General features: G+C 37.0%; 1 long non-coding RNA gene across 5 annotated transcripts in view; it reads left to right on the top strand.

Annotated features, from left to right (window-relative positions):
- Positions 1-17,327, top strand: part of LOC140639466 (uncharacterized) — a 115,696-nt gene that overhangs the window by 24,857 nt on the left and 73,512 nt on the right. The window lies entirely within an intron of this gene.

Raw genomic sequence — 17,327 nt, forward strand, 5'->3', positions numbered from 1 at the left:
CTTTATTTTGCAGACTAGAATATTGACTACCTAAAACCACTAACATGACCCGGAAAGTTAGTGTCAGAGCTAGACTTCTGACATCAAATATAGTCTATCTGTCCTTCAATGGCAAACATATTGCATTTGTCAGAATGAGAGGTATGAAAATATAAAGAAAATAGACCTGAGGTACTCAACTACTTAAAACACTTTGCTTCCAGAAGAAAAGCGTGGCCATTTATTTTGAATACATTATAAATCCAACATAATTTTCCCCAGATTATCCCCAAACCAAAATTTTAAAGGCCTTACACTTCTTTTCTATTTCCTATTAAAGAGGGATTTTAGAGAAATGTCCAGCAGTGCAGACTCTAGAGTTAGGTTACAAATTACTTGACCTTGAGCAATTTATTAACCTTTCTGTGCCTTATTTCCTAAGCTATAAAATCATGATAATAATTACTACTTCATAAGGTTAGTGTAAAGATTAAAACACATATATATATACAATTTATATATAAATGTATGATTTATACGAATATAATTTATATAGTATTTTATACATAATTTGTATAGTTTATATATGCATTTATATTATATATAATTTACACATGTAACTTATAACAGTTATTACTGTATTAAATTCACATAACTATTATTGTATTAAGACATATTTTGCATATATATTTTTAAGAAGTTGCTATCCACAGTTCATCAGATTGATTTAGCTTCTAAAGGTCTTTTAGGGCTCTGCTATTATACCAGTCATCATGATGAATCATCAAATAGCTTATTTCTGCCCATTCTTTTCTTTTTTTTTTCTGCCCATTATTTTCAATCACATTATGCATTTCTGTGGAAACGTGCACCACTCTGAGACAGAGAAATTCGCTCTATCATAAGAGCATACTGAATTTCCTCCGCGACGTGGGACTTGCCTTTACCTTAGATGATCAAAGTTTTACCTTAGATAATCAAAGTCACAGAGAACATTCCAGGGACTGAAACATGTGGCTTTAATAGGACAGAGAAGAATGGGTCTTTCCGGAGGTGTGAATATTTTTGGACATTCTAAAATTGCACTGGTGTCCAAGGAATGTTTTCGCTTTACTCTGCAAACATGGCAACACCTTTTCCCAATAAAGTTGCATTTCTGAGTGGCATTAAGGATGCCACAATAAGGCTATATTGGAAAGTGAGAAACAGAAGCTGAGTGCCCTAAAACTGGCCCCACTTCCTATCCTATGTTCCCCATTACCTGGCAGAGCCCTGAATGTCTGAGGCAGAGATGAAGGATCTCAAGGTGATGTCAGCCTATTAACCAGGAAAAGTCATGAGAGAATTAGACTCGATTGGTGAAAAGGAAAAAAAAAAAATTCTTAATGGGAATTTTGTTGAGTCCTTCCCTCTTTTCTGGAAATAGTAATTTTCCAGGACATATGGCTATGACTGATTTGACAGAAATACCAGGTGTGGCCACACTACCACATGGTAGATAGGAAGACAGGCTTCCTCCATTCTTCTTTACTACCCAGTCTCTCTGTCTCTGTCTCTGTCTCTCTCTCTCTCTCATATTCTGCTATCATAAGAAAAATGTTTTCAAGAGATGTGAAGAGACATGAGCATTAAAAAAAAAAAAAAAAGACTAATTCCTTTCTGTCTCTGACCATAAGTAACTTTGCTGCTTCAGGCAACTCTCTGACACCATCCCCACCCTCTTGCACACATACACCACATACATCACACACACACACACACACACACACTCAGCTTCAGGGTTCTGTGTCAAGGGAGGAGGCTGGCTCTAGGTTTTCTTCCAGCTTGACATTCTGTGACCTTTATTAGTTCTAATAAAGTTGCTTCTCATCTGAAAGAATTTGTAAATGGATATTGTTGATCCGGAGAATAGATGAGTAATGTGCTGAAGACTATCAAGGAGAAAAAGATGATAGGAATGGATAGGATATTAAAAAATTCAATCACAACATCTTGGGGTTGACTTAAGGGTAGATTTATAAAATCTACATATGGGGGAGTTGAATAATGGCTTATCCATTTGTTTTAAAATATTAATGCCCATTATCATGCAAGTGAATTACAGAGGTAAGAGAAAATTAATATTCATTATCCCTATCCAAATGTGAATAATGTTTGCACTACCATCTGTAAATGCATTTGTATGTCTAAACATTTACCTCTAGTGTGTGTGTATGGGCATATTTACATATATTTATAAGTGATATACATGAATCACTTATAAATCATGTGCAAAATAAACATATAATAAAAATTATTTTTTTAACCTGAGAAATCCAATAGTAAAATGGGAAAATAGGGGATCCCTGGGTGGCTTAGTGGTTTAGCATTTGCCTTTGGCTCAGGACATGATCCTGGAGTTCCAGGATCGAGTCCCACATCAGGCTCCCTACATGGAGCCTGTTTTTTCCTCTGCCTGTGTCTCTGCCTTTCTCTCTCTCTCTCTCTCTCTCTCTCTCTCTCATGAATAAATAAATAAAATCTTTTTTTAAAAATGGGCAAATAACTTGTTTGGGCACTTCAAAAAAAGAAGTAAAGAAACACAATAAGCATATGAAGGTTGTTCAACCTCATTGCAACCAAGGAATGCCTAATAATAAAGTTACAAAAAGTCATAATTTCACACCTATCATATTATTGAAACTACAAAGTCTAACACTCTAGGTATTACTTAGAATATGGAGCAAAGGAGCTAAATGTCCGTTATGGAGAATGGGAATTCTTCTATACTGCAAATAAAGTGTAAATTGTTGAAACAATCTACTTCAATTGACAATACCCATAGCCTGTGATCCAACCTGTCTACTTCTGGGTACACACCTTTGAGTATATTTTGCATGAGACATGTTCAGGGATATTAACATCTCTTTAAAATAGTCTGTCTGAAACCATTTGGTCCACAAGGTTGTTTTTTCTTGTTTGCTTCTTTTTATTCTATATGAATCAAAAGAACACTGTCTGGCTCTTTAACAAAGAAAGTTTGCTGACCCCCGGTAAAGACTAAGGGAAAGAATGAGAGACCCTGGATCCTGAGCAGCAAACAGAATATTAAAAATGGGTTTCCATTTTGCATGGTTTCCATGCAACCATGCCTACTTCAAGAATTCCCCAAAGGTTGCTACAGATGTATGTGACATTCTGCTTTAGCAGCATTTATCAGAACTATATCACTCAGGCTAAGTACACTGGCACCTCTGAAGTCAGGGCTTGTCTTCTAGGCTTTAGCACAGGATGTCCCCCACCTGAAGATCTGTGTCTGCCTTGAGGACAACGATTTAGTGGAAAACAAATCAAAACACTCTTGAAGTAGTTCAAAGATAATCAAGCCACTCTCAAGTGCTCTAATTGCCTCAAATATTTCCATTTTTAAGGAAAAAAGAATGGAATCTAAGAACACTGCTTTTTTACTGCAGCACGACTTGTTTAGCAAGACCCATTAATTTATTTTGTTCTTTGGTTTCAAGGACACATTACTTTAAAATACAGGTGGTTCTATGTTGATGAAATGTATTCAGATCCATTATCTCATGAGCTTCACAATCATTTGACTTTGTCATGGATATTATCTCTTTGGGACGATTAGGATCCATTTCCTCTTCCTCTTAGTAAGGTTACTTCAATTTTTGTACTGAATTTCTTTTCTCACATTAAGCCAAGATGATTTTATTAACACCAGCACCATATGTCACTAAAAATCTTCATCCATGTGGCCCCACTTACTGATTCAGGCACTGGATTCATTTGGGCGCAAGGACTTCTTGTGTAGATTTTTCAAAGGACTCTGAGGAAAAAGCTTGTTTTCTCTTCTCCTGAACTACTGAAAAAAATGCTTTTCTGGGTTGGATATTGTCAAGCAGGAGGATCTAGCAACTAATCCCAAGTAAGGATTCCCACCCCATGAAGGATGGCAAAGATCATAACAATGTCAACCTCCAGATATAGGAGCTCACAGACCTCTACCCAATACTGTACATGGATTGGGAGTCACCAAAGAGGACTCAACACTTAGGAACAGGTTGGGACAACAGTTTACTCAGAGAGAAGAGAAGAGATGCAGCAAGATCAGTATCTGTAGTGTGTGGTGGTTTCTCATGGTCGATGGCTCCCTCCAGATAGTGAATGCAGGATGATAGACTATACCTACCCGTCTCTTACTACTGTGAAGACAGGACTCCCTTCCTGCAATTGAGGAAAGCAGAGCATGCAAATATAATGGTAGAACTGACCAGTTGCCATATGAATCACATACTTAAGGAATACAAAGAAGTTCATTGTATACCTAGAACTTCCTTCTAAGAAGGAAGCAGAATCAGAGGCCAAGAAAAAGTCTGACATCCCCTTATCAGTGAATATTTCAAGCCTAAGTTGCTCCTGGGCAAATCTGAAGAGGGAAGGCAGGTCCCACAATGTCTGCTTCCCCGGCAGATATGATTAAAGTAATGGAGAAAAGCAGGAGGGCATCATGTCTGGTATTGCATTTACTATGTTTGATCTTAGATTTCCCTACTGTGTCATTATCATGATGCTCATCGTTGTTATTGTCACCACTTTCTTTTCTTTCATTCCTTTTTTGAAAACTATGTTGGACCAAGATAGCAAAAGTTTGCTGAGAAAGAAGCCAAAACCAAGAAGAAGAGGCATGAAACAGAGTAAAATAATGTCCTCTTCCTATGATTTGAGTCATTGGCTAAAGCCCTGAATGTGGACTTTTCAATATTAAGAGTTAATAAATTCCTTTTGCGTGTAAGCCAATTTTTTTAAAGATTTTATTTATTTATTCTTGAGAGACACAGATAAAGAGAGAGAGAGAGAGAAAGAGAGGCAGAGACACAGGCAGAAGGAGAAGCAGGCTCCATGCAGAGAGCCCAACATGGGACTCAATCCCAGGACTCTGGGATCACGCTCTGAGCTGAAGGCATACTCTCAACCACTGAGCCACCCAGGCATCCCATGTGTAAGCCAGTTTAAGTTGAACTACTTGCAAATTTAATATCCCAAATTAGACAGACATTATATTTTCAAAATAAGGCTTAAAAACAAAAACCTGACTTCACTAGAAATAACCTGCCTAAGATAACAAAACTGCTAAACATCAGAGCCAGGATGTAAATTTGGGATTTTGGAGTTTGAATCCAAAGGTTTATTAACCTTCCTTTATAGCTGATTGCTTGGTTAGGCATTCTCGGAGTTCTTAAAAAAAAGTCAACTTGAAAATTGGTTATAACTCTGAGAGAAGTTTTTGTTTGTTTATTTTGCAAATACTTCTGCAAATGTTCATGAGCCATTTTCTATTATGTGATTAAAGAATTGTGCTAAAGATTATATGTTTCTCTCCACCTCTTCTCCACCAGGAACAGTTGAATGCAGAAACCAGATAAGGGTGTTTTTCTCCTTTTTCTTTTGTGAGAAAAGGAATGGGATTCGGAAACAGGTGGTTGTTCCCAACTTCAATAGCTAAAGTCTTAGACCTAATACAGGCCCCTCACAAGTCCTACAATCTCAGTCTCTGCACAACCAACATATACCAAAGGGAGCAGGGTTTCAGAGAGCAGGAAGTCTCCCCAGATGATTAGTATTTCACACAGGCTCTTCCTTCTTAGAAAGTAGTTATTCGTCTTTCTTTTACTCTTTCTCTATAGGTAGTAGCAGCGAGCTTCCAATTCAAAGGCAGAGGGATCTTTCACTTCAGACAGGAGCCTTCAAGCCACAGGACTGCCCTTCCTATACCACAGCCAAATTCTCCTAGGCAGGGCTGAAGACAAGCCTAATAGGGCAGAGATGTATTTTTCTTGCAGCTAGAATTATTTTCACTTAGAATTCAGCTAAAGCAAAGCCATCTATTATTGTCTGCTGGTTTTGAGTGCTAGCTGAAGGAGATGGATAGATAGCCCAAGTTCTAACAAAGAAGATTTTTAAGTCAGGCAATGTGGTTGTTTCGTCCCAAACCCTACCACCAAAGCTTTGGGCTAAATAGTGTTTGTCTTGGGTTCTAGTCCAGCCTGAGGCTTTTCAACAATAAAGTCTGATTCCCTACATTAGACTTATATCACAGTACTTATGACTTTTTGAATATTATATTTAGTTTTATTTTGCCAATCCACATTGTTTTTTAAGTTATAATTTGATTCACTCATTTTTAGTTCTTTTATATTTTATGGAGTTTTCACTAACATCTTATTATAAAAATGCTTAAATCTACAGAATTGACCATGAAGACCCATATACATACTTTCCACTTTCAACAATTTACATTCATTCTATTTGTATTATCATGTATCTATTCATCCATTTACCTTCCTAATAATATTAATATTAACTGATGAAATTTAAATTTCAGATATCACTAATCTATTCATGTAAATGCATAATCAGTATTTATAGTTTGTAGTTCATAGTTCATTTTTCCTGGTGTAAAATTTATATACAATGAAATACATAAGTTATATCATTGAGCTTTGACAGAAGCATACACCTGTGTAAACCAATTCCCTCTTGAAATCCAGAAAGTTTCCTTATATCCCTCTCCAGAAATTCCCACACCCATATCCTCAAAGGAAGCAATGGATTTGATTTATGTCAACATAGTTAAACCTATTCTAGAACTTTGTACAGATAGTATCATAACGAAGGACTCTTTTGCTTAAGAGTTATTTTATTTTATTTTATTTTTTTTATTTATTTTTAAGAGTTATTTTAATCAAAATAATATTCTTGAGATACATCTATGTTGTGTGGGTCAATAATTCATTTCTTTGCATTGCTGAGTAATGAGTTTTATTAAATGAATGTATTGCAATTTGTTTATCATTCTTATTGATAGAAACCTATTCTATTTATGTTTTGACTGTATTAATAAAGTTTATATGGATACTTCTATACAAGTATTTTGTGGAAATATATTCCCTCTTGGGCAGGTAAAGGCAGGGATGATAAATACATAAGAGTGAAATTGTTGGATCACAGGATTGAAATATATTTAGTTTTATAAGAAACAGCCAGACCTTTTTACAAAATGGTTTTTAACATTTCACACTCTCACCAAGAAGAGAGCATTCTGAATTCTGTAGATTCTTTTTTTTTTTTTTTTTAATTTTTATTTATTTATGATAGTCACAGAGAGAGAGAGAGAGGCAGAGACACAGGCAGAGGGAGAAGCAGGCTCCATGCACCGGGAGCCTGACGTGGGATTCGATCCTGGGTCTCCAGGATCGCGCCCTGGGCCAAAGGCAGGCGCTAAACCGCTGCGCCACCCAGGGATCCCTACATTTGTTGTTGTCCATCTTTTTAAACTTTAACTTTCTGGTAGGTAATTACTGGTATCTTGTGATTTTAATTTACATTTTCCTAGTGACTAATGCTATTGAGCACTTGTTCCTGGATTTACTCACCATTTATACATTTTCCTTGTTCAAGTTCCTGTCCATATCTTTTGTTCACTTTAATTTTTCTTTTTGATTTAATAAATATTTATTGATTGCCAATCGTGAGCATAACACTCTGCTGGACTCTAGGAAAACAATAGGATGCTAGTCAGTGTTCTTAAGAAAAACAAAATAAGATATATAGAGGTATATAGGAAGAGATTACCAAGGATAGGCTCATGCAATTATAGAAGCTGAGAAGCCCCATGATCTGCTTTCTGCAAATTGGAAGCCCAGGAAAGCCAGTGGTATAGTTCCAGTCCAAACCTGAGAACTAGAGGAGGCAATGGAGTAAGTCCCAATCTGAGTCTGAAGGCCCAAGAACTAGGGAATGGATGACATAAATTCTGGTTCAAGACCAAAAGCCCAGGAACCAGGAGCATCCATGTCCCAGGGCAAGAAAAGATGAATGTCTCGGCTCAGGCAGAAAGCAAACTCACCTTTCCTCCACCTTTTTGTTCTATGTGTGCCTGCTCGTAGAATGGATTGGACAATGCCTGCTCACGATGGTGAGGGCAATCTTCTTTATTCAGTACCAATTCAAACACAAACTCTTCCAGAAACACCCTCCCAGACACACCCAGAAAAAATATTGTACCAGCTATCTGGACATCTTTTAGCCTAGTGAAGTTGATACATAAAATTAACCATCGCAAATGGTAAAAACAAACAAACCATTATCCTTGCTCTCATAGCAGATGAGCTGATTGGATAATCAGAGAAATAAACAGAAAAATCACAGTTGAGTAATTACTGGGAGTGCACGCATCAGTGGGGCATGTGATTCTGTCTTGTTGGCAGGACACAGTGGAGGAAATTGGGATAATCTTTCACTGAATATGATTGGTTAGATTTGCCTATTACTGATGGACAGTGTGTTCACTTATTAGGGTGGCTGTAACAAATTACTATAGACTGGGTGGCTTCAAAGAGCATAAATTTATTCTTACACAGTTCTGGAAGCTTAAAGTCTGAAATGATGGTACCGGCAGGGCCAAGATTCCTATAAAGGCTGTAAGGGGAAAAGCTTCCTTGCCAATTTCTTGCTTCTGGTGGTTGTCAGGGAACCTCAGTAGTCCTTGGTTTGTAGGCACATCACTCCAACCTCAGTTTCTTTCATCACATGGCCTTCTTTCTTCTGTGTCTCCCCTGAGTCTTTATGTAAATCTCCTTCCTTTCTCTTACAAAGATACCAGTCATCAGATTGAGTGCCTACCCTAACCTCGGATGACCTCATTTTAACTACTTCTGCAAAGATGCTATTTTCAAATAAGGTCACATTCACAGATACCATGGATTTAAACATATCTTTTAAGGGGACATACTACAACCTGTAACAGAAACAATGGAAGTGTTAATTCATGGTAAATAGGGAGAGTTCTATTTTTATTATTTTTTTTAAGATTTTATTTATTTATTCATGAGAAGTAGAGAGAGAGAGAGAGAGAGAGAGGCAGAGACACAGGCAGAGGGAGAAGCAGGCGCCATGCAGGGAGCCCAACGTGGGACTCCATCCGGGGTCTCCAGGACCACACCCTGGGCTGAAGGTGGCACCAAACCGCCAAGCCACCCGGACTGCCTGAGAGTTTTAAATTAGGCACCTGGGATATCAAGCCCTCTTCCAACTTCTGTTTCTGTTTGAATTGAATAATTCAAAAAAATTCAAAAAAAATTTTTTAAAAAAGAAATTGAGTAATTCATTCCAACTATTTAGACTTCATATGCCTCATTTGAGAAAAGATTGACATTAGATTTGATCTTTCTAAGGTTCTTTCCAAACCTAGACTACAGAACATAATCTTATCTTCTGATGGCTCCTGCTTTCTTCTTATTACATTTGTGTCTCCTTCCTGTATAGTCCTCTATGGACCCTAAGCATATTGATATTATAGCACCTAATACTATCTTATAATTGCCAAAATGTAATAATGCAAGCTTTCTTTTACAAGAAAAACAGTGATGTCATTTTATTCTAGCTCATTGATGTTGCCTTTTATTTTGGATCAATTTCATTACCTCTCTCATTTTGTATATGAGAAATGTATTCTAGATTACTTGAATTCAGGAAATGCTCTTTGTTTACCCTACTTCTTGTGGTTTTATATCTTCCAGTTATCTCTCTGTGCCAGTTTTAACCCCCTGAGGTTAATATTCTGACTGCTCAAGTGAAGGGAATATCTAATCTCAACTGTCAACTCTCATCACACTTGGTTCTTTTATTTTGACAAGTGTGGTTTAGTTTGTATTTATAAAAATGCCTCCCAGTAACCTGTAAATGTACTGCAATATATTGCCCGAAAATAATGGCATCTGAGTAATATGAGCCAATGCAATTTCTGAAAATAATCTGATGTACATACTGGTCAGGAAGATTAATGCAGTTTGCCTAATAATGCAAAATTACATCACATATTTAAATTATTCATGAAAATACCCCTGTACTGTATTCCTGAAAGAAATAAGGAGAATAATTAGAAATTGAGGGAAGTGCTAAAGAGGAACTAAGCAAAGGGTTAAAGTAGGAATTACAGATGGATGAAATATTCAGAACAAGTGGTCACAAAAGATTTTGCTGAACAGGTGACACTGAAGTTGAGTCATGAAAGACGAGCAGGCTCTAGTCATGTGCAAAGTGCATGTGTGTGGGCTGTGTGTCTGTACTATGTGTGTATATATTCATGTACTTGTTGGAAGAGTGTTCCAGAGTGGGAACACAATATGCAAAGGCTTTGTGTCAGGAAAGAGCTTGGCATAATAATGATGTAATTAGACTAAGTGAGTAAAAGGGCACATTCTACAAAATGAGGTTTGCAATAAGCAAAAGCTAGATCATGTAGGATTTTTTATATTATGTGATAATTTGGATTTTCTTCTAAGTGTTCTGGGAAGCCAATGAAGGGTTCTCAAGTGAGACATCTGATTTGATTTTCTAGAGACATGATGGTGGGTTAAATTGGATCAAAGAGACATATGGAAAGCTATTAGGGTAGGTAGATTGAAAGATGATTTACAACACAAAATACCACAAATGTTCAAAAATCAAAGGTAAGGTACTTCTGAAAATGGAAATATAGATTGTGCTGTAGATAAAAGTACTGTTTGAAAATTTGTATAAGAAAGATTTGAACTCCTAAATCCCTTTCCTCATTAACCTCAGACTAGTAATTGAATGTCCTTCACCATCACAGAACATTAGGGATTTACTCTCTAAAGAGATTGGTTAACCTAAGAAATTATCAACTCAGGACCCCAGAGAAATGGGAGGAAACCATACTCATAAACGAAGATAATGTGAAAGTCTACATATGAAATAGTGACAGCCCTGAGTTTCTTTTACTCAGCTCCAAGAACGTGGCATCAAGGCTTACACTGTCCAGGAAGGAGTTGAAAAATTCTTCTGGGGAAACCAATAACTTCAACAGAAAGAACCTTCAGATAACTGACAATTGGAAGTCCCCAAGAAGAGTCCAGCCAAATAATCTTCACTGAACCAGCCCATGTATCTTCTTAAGAGAATTTTAGTGTATCAGTTTTAGATATGACAGACATTGAATGATTACCAAATATGTAAGGTAAATGTCAAATATTAAGTACTCAGAATAAAGTATGTCAAAGGCAGTAGAAAATCTATACAGACAGAAGAGAAAATAACATTTATTAAACAGGGATAGATTGTTATAGAAAATGCAAATATTCAGAAAGAATAAAGCTTGTGAAATAAAAGTAAAATAACAGACATAAAATTAAATACAAAAGTGGGAGTAGAAAACTTATGGAAGAAAGGAAAATATGGTAACTAGAAGAGATATAATTAGCCATCTTCTCAGTCCAGAGACTGAGCATCTAAAAAATGTTGAGTCTGAAAAAAATTAAAAGAAAAAAGGAGATAATCACTAAGTAGCTTAAGAAAACTTCCCATGACTGAAATTCATGATGTTGTGAATAGAGAGGACTCATCAGTAAAGTGACCCAACGTCCTGGTTTGCCTAAAACCAGGGAGTCCTTAGGGTGAGGGACCTTAGTTTTAACCAATAATAGTGCCAGGCACACTGGAAAGAGTTGGTCACCCTATACACCAATTGCCAGTGTAATGGATTAAAAGACTCATCCCAAATCATATGCTATTATGAAGCTTATGGGACAACATGATGATCCTATGTAATCTCAGGAAAAGGAAAAGACTTGTATACAAAGGACACAGAATCATAAAAGTATCAAACTGCTCAATAGCACCACAGGAAGTTGGAAAATGAAACAAGGCTATCAAAAGTCTGGGGATAAATACTTTTCAACCAGAATTCTATACCTAAAGATGCTGTACAATGTGCAAGATCTCAAAAAACTTTCCTCATATGCACCATTTTCCAGAAATCTACTGGGGAATATACTTCACTAAGATAAAGGAGAAAATTAAGAAAGTGGAAATCACATCTAGAATGTACTAAAAATGGAAATGGTATCTAGATAATTGAGGATCTCACATATGGGAAAGGGGAAAAGAATTTCCAGGATGATGGCAAAGAAATATCTCAAGATGATGTCCTTTGAGCAACCATACTGAAAGAGAATGAGAATCTCTAGAAAGAAAACCACCAAGAAAAAAAAGTGCTTAAAATTAATGACAGGAAATTTTATTTATTACAGTACATTAAGAATGAGTCCAGAAAAAACAAAAGCAAATAAAAAATGTGACAAAAATATTTTAAAAATACACTGCATGAATCATTTATATTTACTTAGCCATAATCATTAGAGAGGGGCATAGTGATTCAACTAACAATTATAGTATAACTTTATTAAGCAGAAAGGAAAAAAGCAATTCATGTGTGTAAATGTGTGGGAGTGATGTAAGAAATTATTGTAGTAGCATCTTCAACAGGAAGTTGATTATTCTAAAACAAAAAATGTCAAGCAAAAATATTTTAAACATATTTAGAAATTAGGAGAAAAATACTAGGCTATGGCTTGGGGAAAGGTAGTTTGAAAAGAGTTGAAAGACATTGTTTCTAGAAAAATGGGAATTGGGAAAGGGGAAAGGTAATGCAAGAGTCTACTATTATATGTAAAACTTATAAAATTATATAACATGTGTCATTTTGGTAACAGTAACAATTCAGAAAAATCTGCGGGAGAGAAGGACAATCAAGAAAGAGTGGTGGTGAGTATGCCTGCTGAGTCGAGTCAGATGAGGACTAAGAACTGCCCATTGAAGTTGGCAACAAAGAGGTCTTTGGACACCTTGACATTGCCAGAGTCACTGGAGAAGTGCAGGCAAAGCCAAACTGTACTGGATTGATGAGGAGTTGCAAAATATGGGCAAGAAAGTGAACTTCACAAGGCCTAAAACTAAAGATTCAATATCCAAGGTGTCTTGGCAATGAGTAGCTACAAATCCACTCTGTTAAGACCGGTTTCAGCAGGATTCAGGATAGAAAGAGATGACATATTTTAAAATGTTGGTTAAGAAGGATTTTTTGAAGGCAATATTAACACAAATGTGAAGAGGTTAAGAAAAACTGACGGAGGATGGTGACACAGCATGGGGTTAGAAAGAGAAGGAAGCCATGGCCACCCATAGGCCTAAAAGAGCAAAGGGAGGGAGTGACTACTAAAGTCCAGCAAGATCTGTGGCTTAGCAACGTGCTTCCCATCTGAGGCCATCGTCCTTTGTAGCACTGCCCCCCCTGCAGCTTTGCCGAGGGGAAGTTTAGGGAATATAACCCCCTGTATCTCTCTTTATCTCCATTCAATCTCCCACCCACACCTGCCATGATGATGCTCAATCAGAAGCCAAAGGCAAAGCAGCCTGGGTGGTGCCAGCCACAGATAGATAATGTCCCTGGGAACAACTTAGGTCAGTAGAATTTGAAATGTATGTTTGAAAAAGCAAATAGAAACAACCCAGCACAAAACCTTGAACTTAAAGGAGCTACTATCTTGATGCATTTTTTTTCTAAATTTTCTCATTTTTAGTTGCCTTTATCATATCCTTCTTTATAGCATCTAATTATAACTTTGGTTTTCTAATTTTTTGGAAAAATAATTTTTCCACTAATTTTTTCACTAATGGTAAATGGTGGACTCTTTGGTGTATGTTTACTTCATGATTATTTTGCTTCCTGTCCTGCCACAAACTGCCTGATTTTCAGTTTCCCACTTCAACTTCTGAAGAAGAATCTCTTAGGACCAGATGTTTACTGTTTAGATAGAGATTTATCAGCCTTCAAAGCCTGTCCTTCAAAAAATACTGAAGGGTATCGAGATTGCCCCAGAAAGCACTGTGGAGGAGATGATTCAGAATTGGCATTTATAAGACTATAAATTTACATTTGTAAAGAGCTTTCATATGCATCAAGTCTTCAATGTGAAAGAGACACGTGAAAACACATATATTTAGATGGCTTGTCTAAAGTCACTTAGCAAAATTACAGCAGTACCAGGACAGCTAGGAAATCAAGTTCTGCTTAGCAAAATTTACAGTTATACAGCTTAGAGGAGTAAATTTGGAAAATTATTGTGTTATAGTATGCGAAGACAGGGCTACACATACAGAGATAAATACATATGGAGATAATTCCTATTTACACAGAAATGATGGTCTGTGATGAGAAGAATGGAACCTATCTGAAATAATCCAGAAGAAAAGAGGAAAAGTAGCAGAAACATATGATTTAATGAAATTAGGGAATTTAAGAATTTTTTTTTTTAGTTTTTAAATTAAATTAAATTTATTTATTTATTTATTTATTCATGAGAGACAGAGAGAGAGAGAGAGAGAGACAGAGACAGAGACAGAGACATAGGCAGAGGGAGAAGCAGGCTTCTTGCAGGGAGCCAGATGCAGGACTCCATCCCCAGACTCCGGGATCACGCCCTGAGCCAGAGGCAGATGCTCAACAGCTGAGCCACCCAGGTGTCCCAGGAATTTAAGATTTTAAATGGCATATAGTAAAATATATTTTTAAAGATAAGTCTCTTATCTCTATTCCCTGTAAGTATTAGAGAAATTTGGGCCAAATTTGGACAAATAACTTGAGGGTACAGTATAAAGTTGAAGCCATTAAGAAATCGTATGCCTTTGTGATTAATGTCCCCCAGCACATGCTCAGCCTTATCAGTACAAAAGCCAATTGGTGCAGAGTGAGTGAAGAAAGATGGCAGTGATGTAGTTTAGGAGGGAATGGGAAACAGCAAAAGGGGAAGATCCAGAACTGTTCAATTCCTGTGCGTGGAGATGATAGGCCAAGTGCAAAATGAAAAGATTAGAACTGAGGGTCCCATGTGGCTCACGAAAGGGGCATTGTGTGCTAAGACTGGGAGTTAAAAAATAAGAAGGCTGAACTGAAGGCAACGGGGCAGCAAAGACAGTGAGGGAGAAGAAAAACACACAGGGCATTGTGAGACTGAAAAAACTCAGATGACGTGTGCTTTAAAAATAATAATTCTAGAAAATTGTATGTATATTCTGTATACAGAGCTCAGTCCTATGCCTGGATTTAAAAGGTAATAATGAGTTAGGGACCAATGGGCTAGGCTGGGCTAGGTAGGGGGCCATGGAAGCAGGCTCACAAAAATCCCCAAAATGCAGAGGTGTATGGAAACCAGAGATAAGGGAACAAGCCAGAGCACCCTGCTCTAGGTGTGGGCAGGGAGGGCATCTTTTTTATGGCAGTCATCTGTGACCAATAAAAAGTCATCAGACTCTAAAAAGGAATTAAGCCATTAGAGATGTTATCACTAATCCTTACTCAATGGTGATGTCAATAGATATTGTTAAAAAGGATTTAGGTTCCCTGATTAGGCTCTCAATAAAAGACCAACCCTACAAGCCCTCAGTGGCAACACTGTCAGGACCCCTCTCACTCCTGAGAGCTTTCTCTGTATCTTTACTGCTTAATAAACTTCTATCCCTTTACTCACTCTCCTGTGTCTGCGAGATTCATTCTTCGACTCCATGAGATAAGAGCCAAGCTCTCCCGTATCAATAACTAACCTTAGCAATGTAAGGTATTGCACTAGATTTTTTTTTAATTATTCTATGTTTACTGTAACTAATGCGAGAACTAAAATGAGTGACTTCTGTCTTAAGTGTTCCACTGGAGGTGAAAATGAGATAGGGTAATTCTTTCCTCCTCCTTCCTCTTCTCCTTTCCTTTCCCCTTCCTCTTCTTCCTCTTGTTCTCCTTTTCCTTCTCTATCTTCTCTTTCTGGCAAACCAGTTCATCATGATAGGATTGTAAGTGGCATACTGTGAAGGAATCACTCATCTTGAGTCATTGCCTGACTGAAAAAAAAAAAAAAAAAAAAAGGAAAAAAATGCTCAGTCAGTCGTCTTTTGCTCACCCCACACATTTCATATAATAAAGCCAATCAGTGGGAAGCCTGGGTGGCTCAGAGGTTGAGCATCTGCCTTCGTGTCAGTGCATGATCCCAGGGTCCTGGGATTGGGTCCCACATTGGGCTCCCTGCATGGAGCCTGCTTCTCCCTTTGCCTATGTCTCAGCCTCTCTCTGTCTCTCAAGAATAAATAAATAAAAATCTTTAAAAAATAAAAAAATAAAACCAATCATTATTTGAAATGAGACATCTGTGGACTGAAAGCAATTGAGGAAATAGCTATCAAGAGAATAAATTTATATATCCCCAAACCAGTGGTTAGACTCCAGGTAGACCGGGAGAGTAGCTGTCATGTGGGCTTAGAAAGTACTGTAACCAGACGCTTCTGTGGTCTGATCACAGATATATTTATCTAGAATCAGAATCAGTAGAAATGGAAAAGTGAAAGATTCAAATAAATCTCTATATAATTACCCCTTGGAGTTCATCATTCCCTCATATCCCAATTGTTCCCCTTACTATACTTTTAGAAGCTGAATTTCAATTGAGAAACAATGAATTGTGCCAGCAATAGAAACAACTTTCTTTTTCTTTGTTCCAAATAAACTTTGTGGGCCAGGTTTAAGGTATTATGGGGAAAAAAAAAAAAAATATATATATATATGTAGTTCTATATTCTGGTAATTTAACATGCGAATATAATGAAAGCCAAAGGCTTTTACTATAGTCCACATGAGCATCCCTAACTGGTTATTTAAGCCAAACAAACAGATCACTTAATTTGACCTTGGTTTCCTCATCTATTAAAAGGGTAGCTATAAATCTCTTAATATTTTGATATTTTATTAATTCCATTTAAGCATAGGGCATTTCTGAGTTGTTGAAGGCAGGGAAAATTATGAAGATTATGAATATACATTCATTTGTATTCTCCAAAACAACCCAGATCCCTGGTGGGTCCTTAAATTAAAAGCATTCACATAGTCCCTACTTAGTTGCTTACTTGTATTTGACTTAAAACTTGGCTATCGGGGCATCTGGGTGGTTCAGTGGTTGAGCATCTGCCTTTGCCTCAGGTCATGATCCCGCGGTCCTGGGATCCAGTCCTGCATCAGGCTCCTAAAAAGGGAGCCCGCTTCTCCCTCTCCCTGTGTCTCTGCCTCTCTCTCTGTCTCTCATGAATAAACAAACAAACAAACAAACATACCTTATAAACATACCTTTATAAGATACTATAAAAATACCATTATAAAAAAACTTGGCTATTAAGGCAAGAAAGTGCATGTCTCAGGATAGTATTTTTTAGTGCCTTACTCTTTTTCCATGCAAATTAATGTGTTTAGATTCTTAACTTGTAAATTTAACATACATTTTAAGACATTTTAAAAATCAAAGCAAAGGATTAAGAAGGGTTATCTAGTGAGATGGACATTACTAAGCAAGAAAAATGATGGGCAATGAAATGATAAACCTATTTGGTCTCCCCTTAAGGCCCTCTCCTATCAGCTGATTTACAAGTTATTCTAAGATTCTAAAGATGTAGGGAATTCT

The sequence above is a fragment of the Canis lupus genome, chromosome 9 (genome assembly GCF_048164855.1).
Source record: "Canis lupus baileyi chromosome 9, mCanLup2.hap1, whole genome shotgun sequence".
NCBI lineage: Eukaryota > Metazoa > Chordata > Mammalia > Carnivora > Canidae > Canis > Canis lupus.